This window comes from Syngnathoides biaculeatus, chromosome 7 (genome assembly GCF_019802595.1).
Source record: "Syngnathoides biaculeatus isolate LvHL_M chromosome 7, ASM1980259v1, whole genome shotgun sequence".
NCBI lineage: Eukaryota > Metazoa > Chordata > Actinopteri > Syngnathiformes > Syngnathidae > Syngnathoides > Syngnathoides biaculeatus.
Genome location: NC_084646.1, coordinates 7,427,637 through 7,449,025, shown reverse-complemented (window position 1 = coordinate 7,449,025; position 21,389 = coordinate 7,427,637). Strand labels below are relative to the sequence as shown.

Below are 21,389 nucleotides of genomic sequence, written 5' to 3'. Positions count from 1 at the left end.
AGAAGACATGAGCCATGACACAAAAAAACTGAAAAACAAGGAAATGTGGACCATGGAAGACAATCAAGGGAAGAAGATGGCACGAACCGCAGAAGTCAAACTGAGAAAGAAGACGAAACACGTCGGACGAAAGATATCGCCGCAACACGTAAATGTAACCGACCGGATTAAGGAGACGTAAAACCAGCAAAGGCGAATGGAGAGAGGGGACGTAAAAAGGAGAAAACGGGAAAAAAAACGTGATCCGTGACAGAGAAAACAGAAGAAGACAACCAGGGAAAGAAGACCAAAATGCAAACGATAAAGCGAGGACAAATCGCAGCAGGCAAACGATAGCATCGCAATAGCGTCCACGTTATCGCAGAGTTGCCTGTTGAAAACGGGCCCAGTTTGATTTATCCACTTGTCTCGACTCCGTACCGCATACTTGAACTTGTTCTCGGGAAAGTTGGCAGCCGCGTGGCCGATTTCTCCAGCCCGGCTCGGAGACAGAAGAGTAATACGACCGACACATAACAATGAGCAGCTCTAGGCCCCCAGAAAAAAAAAAAAAAATAACTTCCATCATGTCACAGTGCGCCAAAGTTTCCTCATACTGCCTTTTGCAGACAATACCACGCAGCTAAACTCGGGATTTTTTTTTTTTTTTTTTAACTTTAAACTGAACAATCATCTGATTTTTGGAGGGCAAACCAAGGAGTAAAAAAAAAAAATCATGTTATTAGATTTGTTTCATCAGTGTACTGTATTGTAGCAGAGATTACGTTGCATCACTACAAAACCCACCTGAATTCTTGAGCTAACCTTTGCGTGAACCACCAGCTGTCTGTGGTTTCTTACTAGGCTGTTTTTTTTTTTTTTTTTCCCTCCTGCCGTGACGGATGTTGAAATGTGGACTTTTATCCGCAGAAGGCGAGCGCTCGACGAGATGTCGATCGCTGCGGGCCCGACGCAAGGTTTAGTCTGGATTAATCTGCCCCTCGAACAATACGATGTCGCTCGGCGTCGCTGAACCAAAATGCGACAAACCAACCCCGTCTGCAGCCGTCCTTTAATGGAACGGGCTGACATACAGTAGGTGTTGTATGAAATATGGTGAAGCAACGTGTGGTTCGATATCCGAGGTCAATGCAAATTCCAAGTTACGGTAAAGAATTGTCGTTGAAAGAGAGCTCCGTATTTTGTACAAGTCCCACTGACGAAAACCACCTCACAGTTTTCCAAGTGTTTCCAAGTTTTGTGACAGACGCAAGGTATTCTAATGTCTGTACGGTGTATTATAATTGTTTGTCATCATACGTGATCGACATTTAAATAAAATTCGTTATATTAAAGTCTGGTGTACAAAAAAAAAAAATGTATCCTAAAGCAAAAATCAAATTCTGCACAGTAAACAATTGTATGTTTCAAATACTTGGGGTCAACAATACAGGGCATTGGTGAGCGTGGTCAGGAAGTGAAGAAACGGGTCCAAGGGGAGCGGAACAGTTGGCGGAAGGTGTCTGGTGTTCTATGTGACAGAAGAGTCTCCGCTAGGATGAAGGGCAAAGTCTATAAAACAACGGTGAGGCCGGTCATGATGTACGGATTAGAGATGGTGGCACTGGAGGAAGAACAGGAAGCAGAACTGGAGGTAGCAGAAATGAGGATGCTGAGGTTCTCGTTCGGAGTGAACAGGTTGGACAGGATTAGTTATAAGATCATTAGAGGGACAGCCAAAGTTGGATGTTTTAGAGACGAGGTTCGCGAGAGCAGACCTAGATGGTTTGGATATGTCCAGAGGCCAGAGAGTGAGTATATTGGGAGAAGGGTGCTGAGGATGGAGCTGCCGAGGAAGAGAGAGCGAGAGCAAGACCAAAGAAAAGGTGGATGGACGTTGAGAGGGAGGACATGAGGACTGTGGGTGTTAAAAAGGAAGAGCCACGAGATGGGTTTAGATGGAACAAGATGATCCGCTGTGGTGACCCCAAATACTTGGGGTCAACAATACAGAGCAACAGTGAGTGTGGTAAGGAAGTGAAGAAACCGGTCCAAGCGGGGTGGAACAGTTGGCGGAAGGTGTCTGGTGTTCTATGTGACAGAAGAGTCTCCGCTAGGATGAAGGGCGAAGTTTACAAAACAGCGGTGAGGCCGGCCATGATGTACGGATTAGAGACGGTGGCACTGAAGAAACAACAGGAAGCTGAACTGGAGGTGGCAGAAATGAAGATGTTGAGGTTCTCGCTCGGAGTGACCAGGTTGGATAGGATTAGAAATGAGCTCATTAGAGGGACAGCCAAAGCTGGATGTTTTGGAGACAAGGTTAGAGAGAGCAGACTGAGATGGTTGGCGAGCGAGCATTTTGGTAGGAGGGCGCTGAGAAGAAGAAGAAACAATTATATGTTTGTCATCCCGTATGTTTGTCTCTGTGGTGCAGCAGCTGCCCCATTCATAAAATCGCCTTGTATACCACTTTTGTGCAGCAATTTTGCATAACGTTTGTGTGAAAGTGCCAACTGTTGCAGTGACACTCGGAGGTGACTTCTTGTTCTGATGCGGCACTAGTGTAGTATCTGTGCGTGAAAGGGGTTTCGGAGACAAAAACAACAACAAAGTGCTATTAAAATCTTGTTTGCCTGAAAGCATCTGGAGGTTGGAGTCAGAGTTTTGGACTTTGGTCGGGAGCGTCCAGCTGTTTGGCTCGTCACTGCTCACTCCGCAGCATTTTGACCCCCCAAAGGAGATTAATTGAAAAGTAAAACCGGTTGTTTTTGGGTAGCTTTGGACTTTAATTGACTCCCAGCTCAGGCTGTTTATCCAAGTAGTATCTATATCAGCCTCTTAATCACCGCGGCCTATCTTAATCGCATCTGTCCATCCTTAAGTGCATCTTATTTACCCCTATTTGCCCGCCTCCTCGTTTTCCTCGGCGAGCAGGGCGAAGAGGATGACAGCGGCTCGGCTCGGGCTTTATCCCCCGCTCCGCTCCCGGCTCAAAACATCCCCTGATCCTCTGCGCAAAAACACACCATTGCGCTTCAAGTTCATATCCAATGTATCTGAGCGACAAGGAAATGGTGCAAAGCAGAACAAAATGCTAAGCTACGCTAGCATACGACTCGCAGGGTAGCAACATTTTTCTAATTAAGATTAAAAAAAAAAAAAAAAAAGAAGGCTTTATCCAAACAACAAAACATCTGGTGACTTGAGCTAATAGCTCAATTAGCGAGCATAGCGTTATTTTACCGCTAATACAAGTCTATACATACATCTACGTGGCTAATCTTCGACCAGGGAGAGAAGAAATCATATAATAATGACCTGAAAAATGTTCAGAAGGGTTTCAAAATGACTATGCAGATGAATGAATACCTTTGTATAACAACACGAGTGCCTCCGTTTGTATCAGATGACGTACGGCGTAATTACGACGTCGCAAAAACATCTTTCCTTGGGATAGTCCGCTGATGCGGCCAGTTTAGAGCACCTTGTTGTTGGCACTGAGTGTGCCCGTGTACCGAAGACAAAGTGGATAGCGAGGAGGAGGGAATTTTTTATTTATAAGTACGACTTGACAGCTAGCATACGGATTAGGGCTTCGAGGTGGCCGCTCCGGGCAGGCCATTGTCTGCCCTGAGTACTTGCATGTCACGTAGACAAGGCGAAGGAGCAAAGTCGAACATGAATTTTGATATAACAGAAGAAACGGGTCCAAGCAGGGTGGAACAGTATGCAGGAAGGTGTCTGGTGTTCTATGTGAGAGAAGAGTCTCCACTAGGATGAAGGGCAAAGTTTATAAAACCGTGGTGAGGCCGGCTATGATGTCCGGATTAGAGACGGTGACGCGGAAGAAAAAACGGGAAGCAGAAACGAGGATGTTGAGGTTCTCGCTCGGAGTGAACAGGTCGGATAGGATCAGAAATGAGCTCATTAGAGGGACAGCCAAATTGGATGTTTTGGAGACGAGGTTAGAGAGAGCAGACTTCCGTGGTTTGGACAAGTCCAGAGGCGAGAGAGTGAGCATATTGGTAGAAGGGAGCTGCCAGGAAAAAGAGCGAGAGGAAGACCAAAGAAAAGGTTGATAGATTTTGTGAGGGAGGACACGAAGACAAGTGGGTGTTAGAGAGGAAGACGCACGAGATAGGCTTGGATGGAAAGAGATGACACGCTGTGGCAACGAGGACGAAGAACAAGAAGAAGAAGAAGAAGAAGAAGAAGAAATTTGTGGGGGATTCCTGTAAATAGATTAGTTTCACTCAGACGTCTTCTCAATGCCGCAGTACCTACAGGTAACTCCAGACAGTCTTTGCTCATCCTGGAGCTGATCATTGGCTGAGCCTTTGCCATTCTGGTTATTCTGCGATCCATTTTGATGGTTGCCTTCCGTTTTCGGCAACGCGTCTCTGGTTTTGCTCTCCATTTAAAGGCATTTAGAGATCATTTTAGCTTGAACAGCCGACCATTTTTTCCCCACCTCTTGATAAGGTTTTCCTTCTAATCAAAGTACGCCGTTCTTCTGAACAATGTGGTGAACGACCCATTTTCCTCGGGCTTTCAAGGAGAAATGGGTGTTCAAGAGGTGCTGGCTTCATCCTCAAATGAGGGCCACATAATTTACACCTGTTTTTCCACAAAATTGATGACCTCACTGATTCAACGCCATACTGGTATTTTTTTTTTTTTTTTTTTTTAAACACACCGCTTTCAACAAATTGCCCTAATCGCACAGCCTTACAAGTGTTTATATCATGAATGCTGTGCCTTGCTGGTTTTCTGAGAATCTATTGCCCCTACTAGTAACTTGTTTGACACGTAGCAATAAAAAATATAATGCAAACGTGGATTCATCCGGTTAGTCACATCGGACTGCTATTATTTTGAACACGACTGTCTGCTGAATAATCCAAATAAATCTAAAGCGTAAACATGAAAACACGACGATTACCCCTGCGACAGTGCGGTACGACACCGCCAGCCTCGCTCATCCCAAATGTGCCAAATATGATCGCTAATGAGGTGCCAAATCCCACACGGTGCCGGCAACAGAGCAATCAGGACGCTTTGTTAAACAGACGCCGGCGAATGTGAAAACACCGGAGGCGACGTGTCGCGAGCAAATAGCGGCACGTTCATTAGCGACGGTCGCTCTGGACCACCTCGTGCCACCTCCTCTTGTCTCATCGTGGACTTTTTTTCCCCCCACAACTGTGACATGCAAATGATGATGTCACAGTTGGCTGTAGAGCGGAATTTCTAAAGTGCCGACGCAATGCCGGATTCATTTGGAATGCCAAATAATTGTTCCCATACACCTTTTCACTATGAAGTCAGGCGTACAAAAAGACGTAAACACCGGATAACTAATAAACACTTCTGTCGTTTGACCAAACCAAAGCAATTGCGAAAACTATTCCAATGGCTTGAAGGATCATTTTAGCCTACAACCTTAGTTTTAATGTCTGAAATGTTAAAAAGATGTTCCATGAGGTAAGAATATTGGATGTGAGATCCAACACCGACTATTATTCACACCAACAGGTGAATTGATTCAAAAATAGACTTGGTGGAGATTCAGACTAGCTTAGCATGACTGTTCTGTTCATTTTTCTGTTCCTTAAATAAATTGTTGAGAATTCCTCTTTTGATGCTTCAATGTATAGCATGCTGTAGAGATGACTTTAGCTAGCAAGCTAGCCATGATGTATGAATTTCTTCCGGCTTGTCCCGTTAGGGGTCGCCACAGTGCGTCATCTCAGATGAACGCTCACATTTGTTTGTTACAGTTTTTTACGCCGGATGCCCTTCCTGACGCAACCCCTTTGCATTTATCCGGAGAGAGAGCTGGAGCCTATCCCAGCTAACTTCGGGCAAAATGCAGACTACACCCCGAACTGGTCGCCAGCCAGTCGCAGGGAAGATACCGACACCATCACTGAGCTGGAATTGATCCCACGGTGAATTACCCAAAGGCCAAAGCTTATTTTTCCTTTGTAAAGTAACGCGAGAGCAGAAACGAGCTGATCTTAGCCATGCTAGCTAACCGCGTTATCTGGCTCGGCGGCAAGTTTTCTGGTTTTTATTTCACCAATTGGAGACACGCTAACAGTCACGGCTGATCACAAATGTTTTTTATTCATTTATTTTGGGGTTTCAGGGGGCCCTGGTTTCAAATCACATTTGGTTTCAGATCACACTTTTGGAATCAGAATGCCCTCGTGTGTAAAAACACACAAGGAATTTTTCTCCGGCGGTCGGTGCTGTCCTGGTACGACATTCACAACACTGCCTCTCTCCCACAAACAGCTCTGAGAGGCTCCTGCTTACCCGCAAACCCTCATGAGGATAAGCCCAACAGAAAATGGATGGATAGAATCTAAACTGACTGTCGCCACAGGCTTCGTTTGTCGTCATATTTTAACATTTTTAACTGTCATTCAAGTGATAATTAGCTACACACAGAGTTGAAGTCTCTCGAAATACTGTCTGCCAAAGTCTCAGGGAATCTGTACAGGTTTTACAAGATTTGTAGAGGTTTCGCATTACATTGCTTATTACTTACCTGTTATTATTATTATGTTGTTTCAGGTAAACTTGTGGTGTTAATCTTTAACGATGATTACTGAGCTCAAATGCGTCGATATATGTGGGACTTGCAGAACTTTTGCCGGATTTGCAGAGAAATGGGGATTTGCAGACATTTCACAAGATTTACAGATGTTTCAGATATTTGCAGAGGTCTCGCAGGATTTGCTGACATTTTGGAAATTTCAATAGGGGTCTCTCCAAATTTGCGTATGCTTTGCAAGATTTATAGGCAATGGGTAAGACGGGAAAATTTCACTGGATTTCTAGAAGTCCTAAGGAATTTACGGATATGTTGCATGGTTTGCAAAGATTTTACAAGGTATCTACAGATGTTTAGGAGAATTTGCACAAGTCTCTTGCGAGATTTACAGATAATTCCGATATTTGCAGAGAGATTTGCAAGAAAATTTGATCGGGATCTCGTCAAATTTGCGTATGCTTTGCATGATTTTTTAAAGCAATGCGTAAGACGGGAAAATTTCACTGGATTTGTAGAAGTCTTGCGGAATTTACAGATATGTTACATGGTGTGTAAAGATTTCACAAGGTATCTACAGATGTTTAGGAGAATTTGCACAAGTCTAGTAGGCCTGGTGGAGGTCCCGTTCGGATTTACAGACATTTTGAGAGAATTGCAGATGTCTTGCAAGATTTAAAGACATCTCACTGGAGACTTATCAAAATTTCATTGGATTTGGAGAGCTCTTGCGAGATTTACAGATAATTCCTAAATTTTTGCAGCAGTCTCGCAGTATTTGCAGAGCTCTCTTGGGATTTAGACTTTTGCAATATTTTCATAGGTGTTCCGAGATTTGAAAACATCTTGTGGGATTTTTGGACGCTTCATAAGGATTCCAGACTGGTAACATAAGCGCAAATTCACAGGTACGAGAAAATTAAAAAGAGAACGTGAGGATGAGCGTGAAAGAAAGCGGGACTTAAGAGTATATCTATGAAAAGACGTCTACCCAGCGAAGGCGGCAGCGATCGCACAATTCCATAAGCGCTACATTCAGAACACAAGCCGACAAACGCGCCCGTCCGTCAATCTGAAACGTTTAAATATCCCGAACGGAGTTCTTGAAATTCACACTGGCAGCCGGCCTGGAGACTCATCCCGGGGTTTGGAAGACTGCTTGAAGAAATCTGGCCCCCGATTCAGCGTCAGGAATGCAAGGAGGCGAAGAAACCGACAAACATCCATCGCAAGCATGTTTGTTTTTTTTTTCCCCCGATGGAGCACACCGCAGGAATGTGGAGACGCTCCTCCGGATATTTTTAACACATTAAAGCTCAGAATGGAGCTCATTATTACCGTGGATGTCGTATGTAACTCGCACCCACTTGCATAACCCCTTTTTTTTTCTCAACATCTTTTTTTTTTTTCATTTTTACTTGACTGGGTCAGCGAGTGCGAAGTGAATGCAATGACAGTCGACTATGTTTAGCCCTAACGACATAATTGCACACATTTTCTGTTCAGTTTTTTTTTATCACAAGAGGTGCAGCGGTATTTTCAAGTAGAACCAATGATGGTTATCAAAGCTTGTGGAAAAAAAAAAAAAGGGGGGGACATTAGATTTTAACTTTAAATGGAAAAGATTGTTTTCATTTTTCAGGGGATTTTTAAAAAAAAAAAACATTTTCCATGCTAATATTAAATGACCATTCGACCCAATATTTACATTTTTGATCATCCTAATTTTTATGGTACAGAAATATACTTTTTCTCCTTCGAATGAGCACCATTTACCGGTATAAAAATTAAAAACAGTACATAAATTACCATTCTCATTATTTTGTATAGGAAAAAAGGTTTTATAAAAGTGAAACAAAGAACTTATATTTCATATTTTCCATCCATCCATTTTATGAGCCGCTTATCCTCACACAGGTCATTGGAGTGTCATAATTTCTTTAGCATAGTAATACGGATGTTTTAAAAATAAACCCAACAACAGATTTCAATTTTTATTATTTCCTATATAGGAAAAATATTTCTGAAACACGGACATTGACAGGTTATTTTTTTTAAACATTTTTCCTTAATTATATCAGACTCTTTTCATTTTTTTCATGACCTAGTAGTAGTAGATAAATATATTTCATTTTATCTGACCACGGAACTGTTTGATTCTATTTCTGTGATTTCCTGTGGGAGTTTTTTTTCCCCCCTGTAGACAGTGCAAAAAATTATCACGGCAAAGGTTGAAAAGTTAGTGAAGGCCGGGGGGGGGGGAGAAAAGACGCTCTGAATAATGGATGACAATAAAAAAATCATGCCCCTTAAATGTCACTAAACCCTCCAAAATATGACATAAAATATACATCACGTTGTACTACACCCATGACATGTATAAACATATGTTACAAAGGGGAAACGGAATCATTACGTTGTGTCCTTTTTTTCATATTGTGTTGTAGTACAATACAGTAAAAGAAAGTCCACTAGTAAGTTATTACAAGAAGGCTAAAAAAAATCGATCTGGAAGCATCTGTTCATCGAAAAGTATATGTTCTACATTTTGATATTCTATAACAGAGTATCAAATATGGTAGTGGTGACAGTATTCTGCTTTTTGGCCATTTCAGGCCCTACGGTGGCCTTCCGATCCCCTCGCCGCTTAATCCGAGCCGTGGCTATGTATGCGTTATAATGCCCTTTGATGGCCAAGACGCGCAGACACCGGAACGAGCAGCAAAATGCCCAGTGATTTATCGTAATGCACAAACTAATCCGCTATATGTGCAGTGTCACGTGATCAAACACCAAAAAAAAAAAAAATAATAACGTGTTAGCAGACTTTCTGTGTATGCGTAGCTAATGCTTCCATTTACCTGTCCCGGTAAGGGTTTGAGCATATATCGGATTCTACACATTCTATTTATTTCTACGTGTTTTTAAGTAGAACACTACAGGATTTGACATTTAAAAATCTGCTATATTTGTTTTCTTTTTTTGCCCTGGAACAGATTAATAGCACGTACGTTCATTCATTCAAACTAAAAACAATCCATCCATTTTTTGAGACGCTTATCCTCACAAGACTGGCAAGAGTGCTGGAGCCTATCCCAGCTATCTTCGGTGAGTCCTTGAAACAGAAATCACACTGGTTGCAGCTATTAGTGCATATTAAGGCGGCAATAGGTACATTAATTAATCCTACATCGATTTAGTTCTTATCTCTGCGAGGCCGACGGACTGCAGAGTATTGCGTTGTGATGTCGCGTGCTGATAAGACTAATGGCGGTGCTCAAATTGAGCTCAGCGCCTGCGTCTTTATTCATCCATCTATCCATTTTCTGAACTGCTTATCTTCACGAGGGTCGCGGGAGTCCTGGAGCCAATCCCGGCTGTCATCGGGCAGGAGGCAGGGGACACTTTGAACTGGTCGCTAACCAAACGGAGACAGACAACAGTCGCACTCACAATCACACCTTGGAGCAATTTGGACTCTACGATGAATGCGTGTTTTTGGGATGTAGGAGGAAACCGGAATGCCCGGAGAAAATACACCCAGGCACGGGGAGAACATGCAAATTCCACGCAGGTGGGGCCGGGATTTGAACCCTGCTCCTCGGACCTGTGAGGCCAACGCTCTACAGCCGTCCCTGCGTCTTTAGTTCAAAGAAAATATGACAATAAATTACTCGGTCCCAGGAAGTTTTTTGACAAGAATGTTCACAAAGCAAACAGAAGCTATGTCGACAGTAAAGCAAAAGGAAAACACATGATGTGCATTCTCGGTCAGCGAAGCTAACAACGTTAGCAACGACATATGATGATCGCGCTTTATCGATGTCATTGAGCTTTGAGCTGATGAGCTCAGCTAATTCATTTAGCTACGTTAACCCTTGAACGCGATGCGGCAAAAAAGGTGTTTGTCGCATAGCTACACATATGATAGTGGGAACCAAATTTTGTTACGTATATCGTTACGTTGGGAACGGTGTTAAATGGACCTTTCCGACCTGTCAATCACTCGTACACTAATAGCCAATCAGATAGCCGCATTGTCTTAACCCCTGTCTTGACACGCCCCTCTCGCCGTATTGTCCCACAAGCAATGCTGGTGGTCAGTAGCGTGCGCTTGGAAAAGTTCATGTTACGAAGAAAATGGTCCTCAGAACGTGCAATTCTGATGAAAGATATCATGCTAGGTTACAAGGGGCCCGCCCGGTTAAAACACAGTTGACGAAGTATCTACGATGGATTAAGGCTCGCGGGAGAGCGCACGTACGACTAAATGTGGACAATATCAACAAACACAAGCCTGTATGTATCTTCTCTGAGTTTGACTGAATTATTATCAGTGCTTTATACATTGCAGAAGAACAACTTTCACTTTGTTAAGTGTATCACTGACCTGCCGAATGAAGTGTGTAATGTTTTTTGCCGAAGAGTCAGGTTAGGCATACGTAAATGCGCCATGTCATGCAAGAGAAATGTCTATTTGCCTATTTGTATCACATCGGGTTGGATTACGGGCCGAGCCAAATGAATACACCCACTTACTTCTAAAGACTACAATGATATTACTCGTGATCTTTCCAAGTAAAAAGTACTCAACCTGTTTTACACACGCAGTACAATTCCACTATTTTATCCTGTTGGATTTCGATATGAAGTTTGTGAGTTGTCAAACTTTTTTTTTTTTTTTTTCCCCATCGATCGCCAACATTTCGCTGTAACTCTGACATTGCGTCCTGCTCCGTCCAAAATCTTGTGTGAAATAGTTGAGAGCTCTCTGTAGAACTCTCTTGGACAAAAAACATACCACAAAATTATCTGCAATACGCGATAGAGAATCGACTTCAAACATGTTATGTTCCATCGCCATTTTGAAAGCTTGTGGGACACGGCTAAGGGGGGCGGAGCTTAAGGTCGCCATCGGAAAGGTCCATTGCGCGAGTGAACGACGCCTCACCTTTAAACTTTAAAAACCTTTTTCGCATCCCGCTAAAATTTGAGCTCATTCGCGCAAAATTACTAATCTTCATCAATACCCAAATGAGGTCTTTTTTACCCTCTGATTCACTAAGATTTTTATTTATTTTTTTTTAATTGAGATTGTTCTCAAAAAAAGGGGAAAAAAATACTCGTGAAAACTTTTCACAATGGAACGGAAGCTGTTACACAAAGAAAAGACACAATGCACGCTCAATAAAACTGGCTGGGGAGCAGCACAACAAGTGTAAAAAATACGTTGTCCAATCTCAGGCGGCGAAAGTTTGCCTCCCCGGCTCGACTCGGTGCGCTTTCCTAGCCGAGTTAGCGCTAAAGTGCAACGCAAACAAAGTTTAAACGGCAACTTTTCGACTGCGGGGGATAAATTGAAAAGGATAATTGTGAGCGAAATTGCTATTTCTGGCGTAGGGAAATGTCCTACATTCTCTTTGGATGCAGGTAAAAGTGGGGGCGGCGTGATTTCTTATTTATTTTTTATTTTTTCTCCAGGGCCCCCCAAAAAGATGCGCATTGCTCTTGCCGAGGAAGCCTTTTGTTCCCATAAATTGACGGTGTCAGTGTATACTATAGGGAACAACGGTAGCGGCAGTGGGATATAACACGGATGCGCCGCATGATGGGCGTCACTCAACGTGACAGTTGCGGGCTTTTTTTTTCTCCGCCTCTCTTCTTTAAAATGGTAGAAAGAGGGAGGGTGGGTCTCTTTTTTTTCTGAACTTCTCAGCCGAGGAAAGAAAAGGAATTGATACACCTACACTCCCCCCCCCCCACACCCTTTTTCCCTTTAGGACGCCACGCATCGTCTTCGTCTTCTTTGTACTCGCGTCGTAATTACTGGTGGGTGCCAGTTTGGATGTGATCCAGGACGGCTCCTTTGCTTTTTTTTTTTTTTGCAAGTATAATTTTCTGACAAGCGAGACTTTTTCTCAACTTTTTTGCTTGTTCGTGTGTTAGGGAACAAAACAGTGGTGTTTGCTTGTTGTTTATTTTTCAAAGGGCACAGCGAAAATAGAAACAAAAAAAAAACAAAAAAAATGAAACTTTTCGTGGCCAATTTCAACTTTGTGCCAATAGATTTTTTTTATTCTGTCAAGTTACTAAGGATATGAATCTACATCAATTGAGCCAGATGTAATACAGATTTGCTTCAGTGATATGATACGCTCACGATAAAAATAAGGATACTTTTGATACAAAACCATTAGCAGTTACATAATCTTGATCATCAGTTAATGATTTACAGCAATTGTTTACCTTAAAATTGTCCAAATCCTCTGATTTCAGTCTCTCAACAGTAAATATTCTCGGATTTCTGTTGTCCTCCGTAAAAGTAGACCACTACATGTTTGTGTTTCATCAAATTAGCCCATTTGCAGGGATAAGATTTTACTTTGGAAAGTAAACGATTAACATATTTCTGTAGTTTCTAGAATGTTATAGAACAAAATTACAAGGCGATACGATTCATTGCAATTCCGATGTAATAGATTAATAACTACTCCAGATACGGAACTACTAAAACCAATCACATTGCTATGCGATAGGATGTTATTCACCCAAATTACGATGTAATACCATTCACGCCCAATACAGTATAATGTTTCACTCCTATTATAACGGTTGACCATTCGTACATCGGGTTGGGCGGCTACCCGCCGCCAGTAGCCGAATCCGAAAGACAACTCCCGCGGTACGTGAGATCGACGCTGTCGCAAGTCCGTTCGGGCTGGTGTCACAAGCTCAACGACGATCAGCGTCGACTTGACAACAACATCGTCGATAAATGCCAATTGTGTGACGTCGCCCCCCACAATACGCATTATCTCTTCAACTGTGCTCAAAAACAGACCACGCTGACGGTGGAACACCTGTGGAGCGCCCGGGCCGATGTGGCTCACTTTCTGGACCTTGATACGGAATAACGACCATCATACTAGGCTACAACAACAACAACAATTACTCCTATTATAATACGACTCCCTCAATTTACCAGGAGACACAATTAGAGATACAAGAAGTCAATACAATTGTCACGGTATGATACAACTGATACAATACAATCAAATTCAGTGGAGTTATGATATGAGTCATTTAAATTACAACATAATACATGCTATTATGCAAAACTGTCTATACAGTGCGTATACAGCTACTCTCGATACTGCGTTCACAATGTGATAAGGTATCCCACGCTACAAATTACAGTAAGATTCACTCCAATTACGATGCAGTCACTCACATTTGAAAAACGTACGGATGTGGTCAGTCATGCCCGCACATATAAAGTTACGGGTGTGGTCCACCAGTTATTCCCGCAGATATAAAGTTAAAGGTGTGGTCCACCAGTCATGCCCACAGATATAAAGTTGCGGGTGTATGTTCTGTATGTAATTATGAGTGTACCCCTTTAAGAGCGGAGGGGGGCGGTGTCAGGTAAACGAGGAAGTACTTTAGAAGTAGGCTGAGCAGCTGCCCGTGAGGCTGCGGTTCAGTGCGCTGGATCGGTTTTCATGTGCGCTGAGCGTGTGCGAGAACTGCGCAATTGCGCAGCTTAGATGGAACATTGGTCAAGACTACACAAAATAAGCGACGTCTTTCGATATCAATGTATTTCTACTCGTAACAAATTTTACGCACGTGATTTTTCGTGCTCAACTGTGCAGATTTACGAGTGCGATGTCCCATGGGCGCATACGCGCCCGTCAAACCACAGTGACTGATGATGTGATGACAATAACCTCTTGGACCTAGCCCAACTCGTAACACAAATCGCTAACCCTTATCTAAACCCTAAATTTAACCTATAACCCAAACTTAAATGTCTTTCGCAACGAATTTGCAACCCTAACCATGACCAAGATCGTAGCCATTGTGCTTTTTCCTCATTTTACCCCGAACTGGTAATTCCCACCAAATTTCTGAAGCAAATCCTACCCCTAGCGTATATTCTTAACCTAATCCCGAAGATAACACGAAACACATCCGGTGGGTCTACTGTATTTATCAAGAACTCTGACGACAAAGACTTGATGAGAAAATATTTTCTCTTGTACAGTACTTTATATAGCCAAATGGAATTCGGCTGGGGCCTGTGTATGCCCGACAGAAAACAACAACGGACAGCGTGTTTTGTTTGCGTCTTCCTGCTCTGTAACAACCGAAAAGGTACGTGAAAGGGGTCAAAGGGATTTTTCAGATGAGGGCTTACATCCAATGTATGGGATCTTTGTACGAGAAATGACACGAAAAAACATTGCAAATACTACAATGTGAAAATAAACTGGCTTTTGGATTCAGATATACTCTGCGCGACAGCAACGGGGAGTAATAACGTCAATAACGTCACCGATCCGCTCGGCGAATTATGACATCAAAACGGATCAGCCAATCACGGAAAAATGTGAATCATCGGCCGATTCGATCAACCAGATGAAATCGGTGTAATGTTTATAACAGGGCTCAGCGACCTTTTTGAGGCTGAGGGCTACTTCGTGAGCACCGATCGTATGAAGGGCTACGTGACCTGTTTGCGGCAAATTTCAGACTCAGTTCATTACACGTACAGAAAATATTTTTGTTTTAATTTATTGTAGTAAATGACATTACAGGTATTTTAAAATTTTAAGTCACGTAACCAAGTCAGATTCAGAATTGAAAGCACAAATAATAGGAACAATTTGTGGCCGGCGGCTTATATGGTCCTCGCGGGCTACCATTCGCCCGCGGGCATCGCGTTGGTGACCCGTGGTCTAATATATAATATACAATTGATTAATCCATTGGTGAAATATTTTCTGGGGCAAACCGCTAAAAGATCCGTTTAGACATGACATGCAAAAAGCTCCAAGATCCCCCGCTGCACACTAGCAATAGCATTAAGAACGCGGCGTTAAAGCAGCGACTTTGTTTGTTTTGCCTCGTTTTGGGCCTCGGTGGAATCCGATATGGGTTAATCAGAATGAAGCTACAAATGCAGACGAAAGAAACGAATCGAGATTGACGAGCGATTCTTGCATAATGGATGCCATCACTCTAAAATGTTGCAATAGATAGACCATTTCATAAATGTTTGTGAATAATTGGCGCCAGTGTACTTCCGAATGGGAAGAACGCAAGTGATTACTAAAAACATTTGTTTCGGGTTGCACGGCCACATAGATCCCCAAAGGGTTTTTTTTTAATTATTAACAATCTAAATCTAGTAAAATTTGTGGGTGACGAGAATTAATTGCAAGATGTTGTAGACAGTTCTATATGGATAATCTATGATCTATGTCTAAATTTCCACCATGTCTACTTTTGAATCAATTTAACAGTTGGTCTGTTTGCAATTTAGGAAATAATTGTAAAATACATAATCGTGGGAAAAAAATAAAGGTGACCAACAGAAGTAGCAGTAATTGTTTTGGGAGATTTAAAACAACACTTTGTCAAACTTTGTTGTTTGACCTTTTCACAATAAAAGTTTGCAATTGTAAAATTTGGGTAACTATTAATCTTTGCAAACAACAACAACAAAAGAAAGAAAGTTAAGACCAAACACAATTACCCAAACCAGGATAAATTTAGCAAAAAAATGTTGCAAAAAGCCAAAGAACAAGCTAAAGCAGTTTGATGCAGAAGTGATGTCTGGAGACGTATTCTGGTGTTTCACTCCAAACTCATATTTTGATTGACTTCTTTAAATACACAATATTCAAACTTTTTTTAAAGATGGAAAATGTTTAATTTATTGACCGATTAATTGGCTGAAGAAACATTCCCCGGTAATAAATAGTTGCCTTACATCGGACATGCCGGCTAACACAGGGACAGAAACGGCGCACCTGCATGACGTCTGGACGCCGTCTTATTGCCGCAACGCACAGACGCACACAAAAGCAGCCAAGAAAATGATTTGGGTCAGTGGGTAATTGCACTGCGGGACTCGTGGGGAATTAATCCCGCGGAAGACGAGCCATCTGAAATACAGACCCTCTTCCCGATTGCCACCGTGTCAGCACCGTGACGGGTGTTGAAGGATTTGGACTCAGCATAAAGTCAACAATAAGATTGCAATGTTGCGGGACAGAAAAAAAGGGGGAAAAAAACGGTTTCATATTGGTGGAAAATCATAAAAGTTCGCTCAATATCGTACTAGCCTCAACTCTCGTATGGTGATTCGGGATAGGGGTAGGTTAGGGTTTATGTTAATAAATTGGAGTTGGGGTTAAAGTTTTGGGTTTAGGAGTATCTTTAAAGAGAAGGGTTACAGGTCAAAGTTTTGGGTAAACAGGGTAAAACTGATGGATTAAGGAGTAGGGCTATGGTTAGGGATTAGGTTTGTGGATTAGGAGTAGAGTTAAAGAGAAGGGTGACAGGTAAAAGGTAAAGTTTTGCGTAAACATTCGGGTAAAACTGGTGGATTAAAGAGTAGGGCTATGGTTAGGGATAAAATTTGCGGATTAGGAGAAGGGTAGTAGCTGTGGATTATAAATTATAGGTAGCGATATTGTATTTTTGTGTTAGGTTTAGGGATTAAAGGGAATGAAAGGACCCCAATGCACCTTTTTGCTAATATTATAGTTTTTATGATGAATACGAATCTTAAATCCCTTACAAAGAAAACATTTTTAATTTTCGATTATTTTCAACAAATGACTGCACGTTGGTGGATTCGCCTGAAAAAGACGGAAATGAAGCGGAAACATCCGATCAGGGGCGTGATCTAGGACGATGTGACAACAACATGGATCCCGTAGCAATACACTAAGAATGCCGATGAATTTTCCGATAATTCGAGGGATGAACATTATTCTGAAGGGTCCCACGAAGAATACAGGATTTATGAAGGCGTTAAAAGGTTATCAATTTGAGCCAGTTAGACAGCACACACGATCGAATTCAGACGAAGTCGCTGGCGATGAAGAAGCCGACAAAGCGGTCAGACCCATCGTGGACGATATGCCTCGTGTTGGAAATATCGACTGGTAACCGTTTGTGAAGTTCTTTTTTTGGTTGAGTTAGTCATAAACTGATAAATAGCAAAGACTTCGATATTCTGAATGTATATACGAAGTTTGCGGTCTTGTTTTGAAATTACGCCAACGCCGTGTATTTAGTGATTTGCTACGCGACAACTACTTTGCGTGCAAAATGCTTATTATTGCACCAAAACACACGGAAGCCGATAACGTAGTCTAAATTGGTATATTTTCACAAATAAGTAATAATATAATAATAAAATGCTGCTTTCTTTCGGTTTGACCGGTTAAGGGTCGCCACAGCGTGTCATCTCAGATGAACGCTCATATTTGTTTAGCACAGTTTTAATAATAATAATAAAATAAAAAAAATCATTTTTACAGATTGGTTTTAGTTTACAATCCCTGAGGAATTCTCAAAACGAATGGGTTTTTCTTCGGCGGGAACGCAAAAGACTCCCATCTTATCGTCGTTCCAAAACAGCCCATCCCAGATTTTGTGACGTACGAGGCTCCGCCACCCACACAATGAGTCATGGTCAGAGAAACTAGGTCAAAGTTCGCAGACTTTAAGTCATAAAAACTTATATTTTTTTGGTAAAAACATCGAACAGGTTATGCATTTTATGAAACATCCATCCATTTTCTTTGCCGCTTATCCCCACGAAGGTCGCGGGGAGTGCTGGAGCCTATCCCAGCTGTCAACGGACCGGAGGCAGGGTAGGTACACCCTGAACTGGTCGTCAGCCAATCGCAGGGCACATTGAGACAAACAGCCGCACTCACAGTCACACCTATGGGCAATTTAGAGTGTCCAATTAATGTTGCATGTTTTTGGGATGTGGGAGGAAACCGGAGTACCCGGAGAGAACATGCAAACTCCACACAGGCGGGGCCGGGATTAAACCTGGGTCCTCAGAACTGTGAGGCCAACGCTTTACCAGCTGATCCACCGTGCCGCCTCATTTTATGGAACAGTTGAATATATATTTTCATCTAGATAAGATAATTTGCGTTACAAATTACACATTCCGTACACTTTAAGAGAAGGGTAATAGTTATGGATTATCAGTTATGGGTAGGGATATATATATATATATTTTTTTTTTTTTTTCCGATTGGTTAGTTTTGGAGGACATACCTTTCTGCAAATTTTCTGGTCAAAATATTTCAATTTTTACCCTAAATGCCATCATTTTCTCCAGATATAACACCAGATGATATCATTTTTCCCCCACGTTGCTCACTCCCCTTGCCGCTTATGTCATCCTTGAATTTGTGTATTTTTGTTGTTATTCTAAACGGTGGTGTGTTTTGGCAACAGGCCGCCGCAATCATTCGAGTCTCTTTAGAGGCTGGCATCTGAGAGTGGATCAGTCACACACAGCGCAAAGTGTGTCCCATTAGCCCGCAGCGGTCCGGCTGCCTAATCTCAGTTTAATCACTTAGTGGCATCCCATGCTCAACGAGAGGGGAGGAGGAGGATGCAGGAAATGTCATTTCTGGCAGCGCGCGAGCTGGGCTGTCCGGGGCGGTTAGCTTCATGACGATGCATTTTCTTGACTGGTTAAAAAAAAAAAATGTTCATTGACAGGAAATGGAAATGTGCGCCACAGGACTTGGCTGATATGATCATCTTTCATTTTGACTACAAACCAAAAGTGGCACACAAACAATTCATTCTTACGTTACAAGTTTTTGGAGTAAAAAAAAAAAAAAAAAACTTACTTACCAAAAAAATACTATATTCTTGTAAGATAGCAATTTTGTTCTAACGATATGATTTATTTCTCATGAGAATAGAATTTTTGACTTTGAAAAAAAATAAAATACTAGGGATGTCTTGAGCCAACATTTTCACTACAGGTCTGATACAGGGTGGAATTTAGGCAAATACAGATATCAGTCCGATCAGATATCAGCAATAATCATGAATGCATTACATATTTTGTAGCACGGAATGTTAGAAAGGGATGCGATATTACTGAAACACAGAACAATAACCACCAACAGTAGTCGACTCAACTATAACTGGTTTTACAATCAACTAATTACTTTAAACATAGACAAAAATTAATTAAAACTAATTGAATCAACTTACGTTAATTCTAACGTGAGAAAATCCTGAAAAATAACATCAATGAAACCAATAATGACAAACTTATTTATTGAAATTGCGACATAAATAAACAATGGATCAAAACAGAGTCCACAGGTAACGCGAGGTTGAGGCCCCAGAGAGCGAGCACTTATTAAATCAACCCACCCAACTCGAGGGGTGGGGTGGGGGGGGGATAAATCCAAAAAACCTTCAAAAGTTCTTAAAACCCGAGACGAATAAATGGAAATATGCCGTCACGATGGCACATGTGCATATAATCTCCAATCTGCTCCCTAAAAGTGTCAACAGTAAATAGCTGTTTGGGAAGAGCTACCGTCGCTTAACGAAGACTTTAAGGGGGGGGGGGACAGAAAGTAATCAAAACCCTTAAAGTGATTAACGATGTACAGATAATCTGCGTTTGAGCTGGGTCTGGATCGGCGGTAGTGTAATTGCTCCCGTTAATCACGTATTAATTTGTTGACTTGTTGGGATTTCTTTTCAAGACGACTTGCCAGCATCTTGAAATTAAGGACGGGGGAAAAGTAGAGTGAGGCCAGATTAGGTGTCCACATGATGTACCGCGACGGTCGGCGCATTTTTTAAACTAGCGGTCCAAAAGAACTCATTTAGCTCCGCTAAAAATTGAGATTCATGCGACAATTTCAAGAGAATGCTGTTATTTAGCCGCACCCCGGAAGAAAAAAAACATGGAAGGCAATACATAGCAGCCTACCAAAGCAATTCCCAGAAGGCAAAGGATGTTGTGATGTCAGTTTTACCAATTTATGATTACACTTTCCAAACACAAAGACAAATGTAGCATTTTTTTAAATCCTTTTGAGTGGAAAAAGAAGCCTTTCAGAATGTAAAATTATTGCCCTGGAGGGAAAATTCTAAACATTTGAAACCAGCCATACACGTAAGGCAGGTAAAAACCCATTTGGCCTCCAGAGCGCACCTGGTTATAAGCCTCGGTATACAGTTTCGCGTTAGCGTTAAACTCTTTCTGCGTACCGAGGCTTACAACCAGGTGCGCTAACACTAGCCCCGCACTAACGCTAGCGCCGCGTCACCGCATAAACCGCAGGGTTGAAAGCGCGTGAAAAAAGTCGCTGGCGCCGCATCACCGCATAAACCGCAGGGTTGAAAGCGTGTGAAAAAAGTCCCGTTTTGTAGGCCAGAAATTACGGTAAAAGGGTGTGATACCACCAGTCTAAATAGCAGTTAAACTTTAATAAAAATGTCTACTCCTTTAAAAACTAGCTCTAGGTAATGTGACAAAGTACCTCCGTAGAGATCGAATAATAACATTAAAAAAAAAATAGTTAAGCTCTCTTACTAACTTCTCTTATGAGTTAGGCGTCAATGCAATATTTGCAGACAGTTGTTTTCTGACTTGAAATTGAAAAATCCACTGTTTTGTAAAAAAAAAAAAAAAAAAAATTCGAAAAACCGTCACTGTCGTGTGAACAATTGCCCAAAACAATGGGTTTGTTCTGTTTTCTGTTGAAAAGCAAAACCCTCCGGAATGCGACATTGTTGGCCTGGAGCCACGGCTAGACGGGTACGCTAGCTGCAAGGTACACGGGGGCTTAATCTGTTTCAGAGTCTCAGCGATAACGCGTCAGCCCCTCGTGCCAAACGGACAAGATAAGGACATCTCTCGGCCCTCGCAGCCAAGTCCAAGTCATTTAGCGCCTTAACACCCTCAAACTCCCCCTTCCACGTTCTCCACCAGGCAACCCGATGAACGTGGGAGCTGGAAAGAAGGGAGGAAGGAAGAAGGACG

At 42.1% G+C, this 21,389-nt stretch overlaps 1 protein-coding gene across 5 annotated transcripts in view; it reads right to left on the bottom strand.

Annotated features, from left to right (window-relative positions):
- The window catches only part of lpp (LIM domain containing preferred translocation partner in lipoma), a 176,295-nt gene that overhangs the window by 128,833 nt on the left and 26,073 nt on the right, over positions 1-21,389 (bottom strand). Inside the window, exon 1 of one of the 5 annotated variants that reach the window (XM_061824485.1) lies at positions 2,879-2,975. The exons of the other annotated variants lie outside the window; for them this stretch is intronic. The gene's annotated coding sequence lies outside the window, so the exon portion shown is untranslated. Of the gene's footprint in view, positions 1-2,878; positions 2,976-21,389 lie in introns of those variants that run through there. 5 annotated transcript variants of the gene reach the window in all.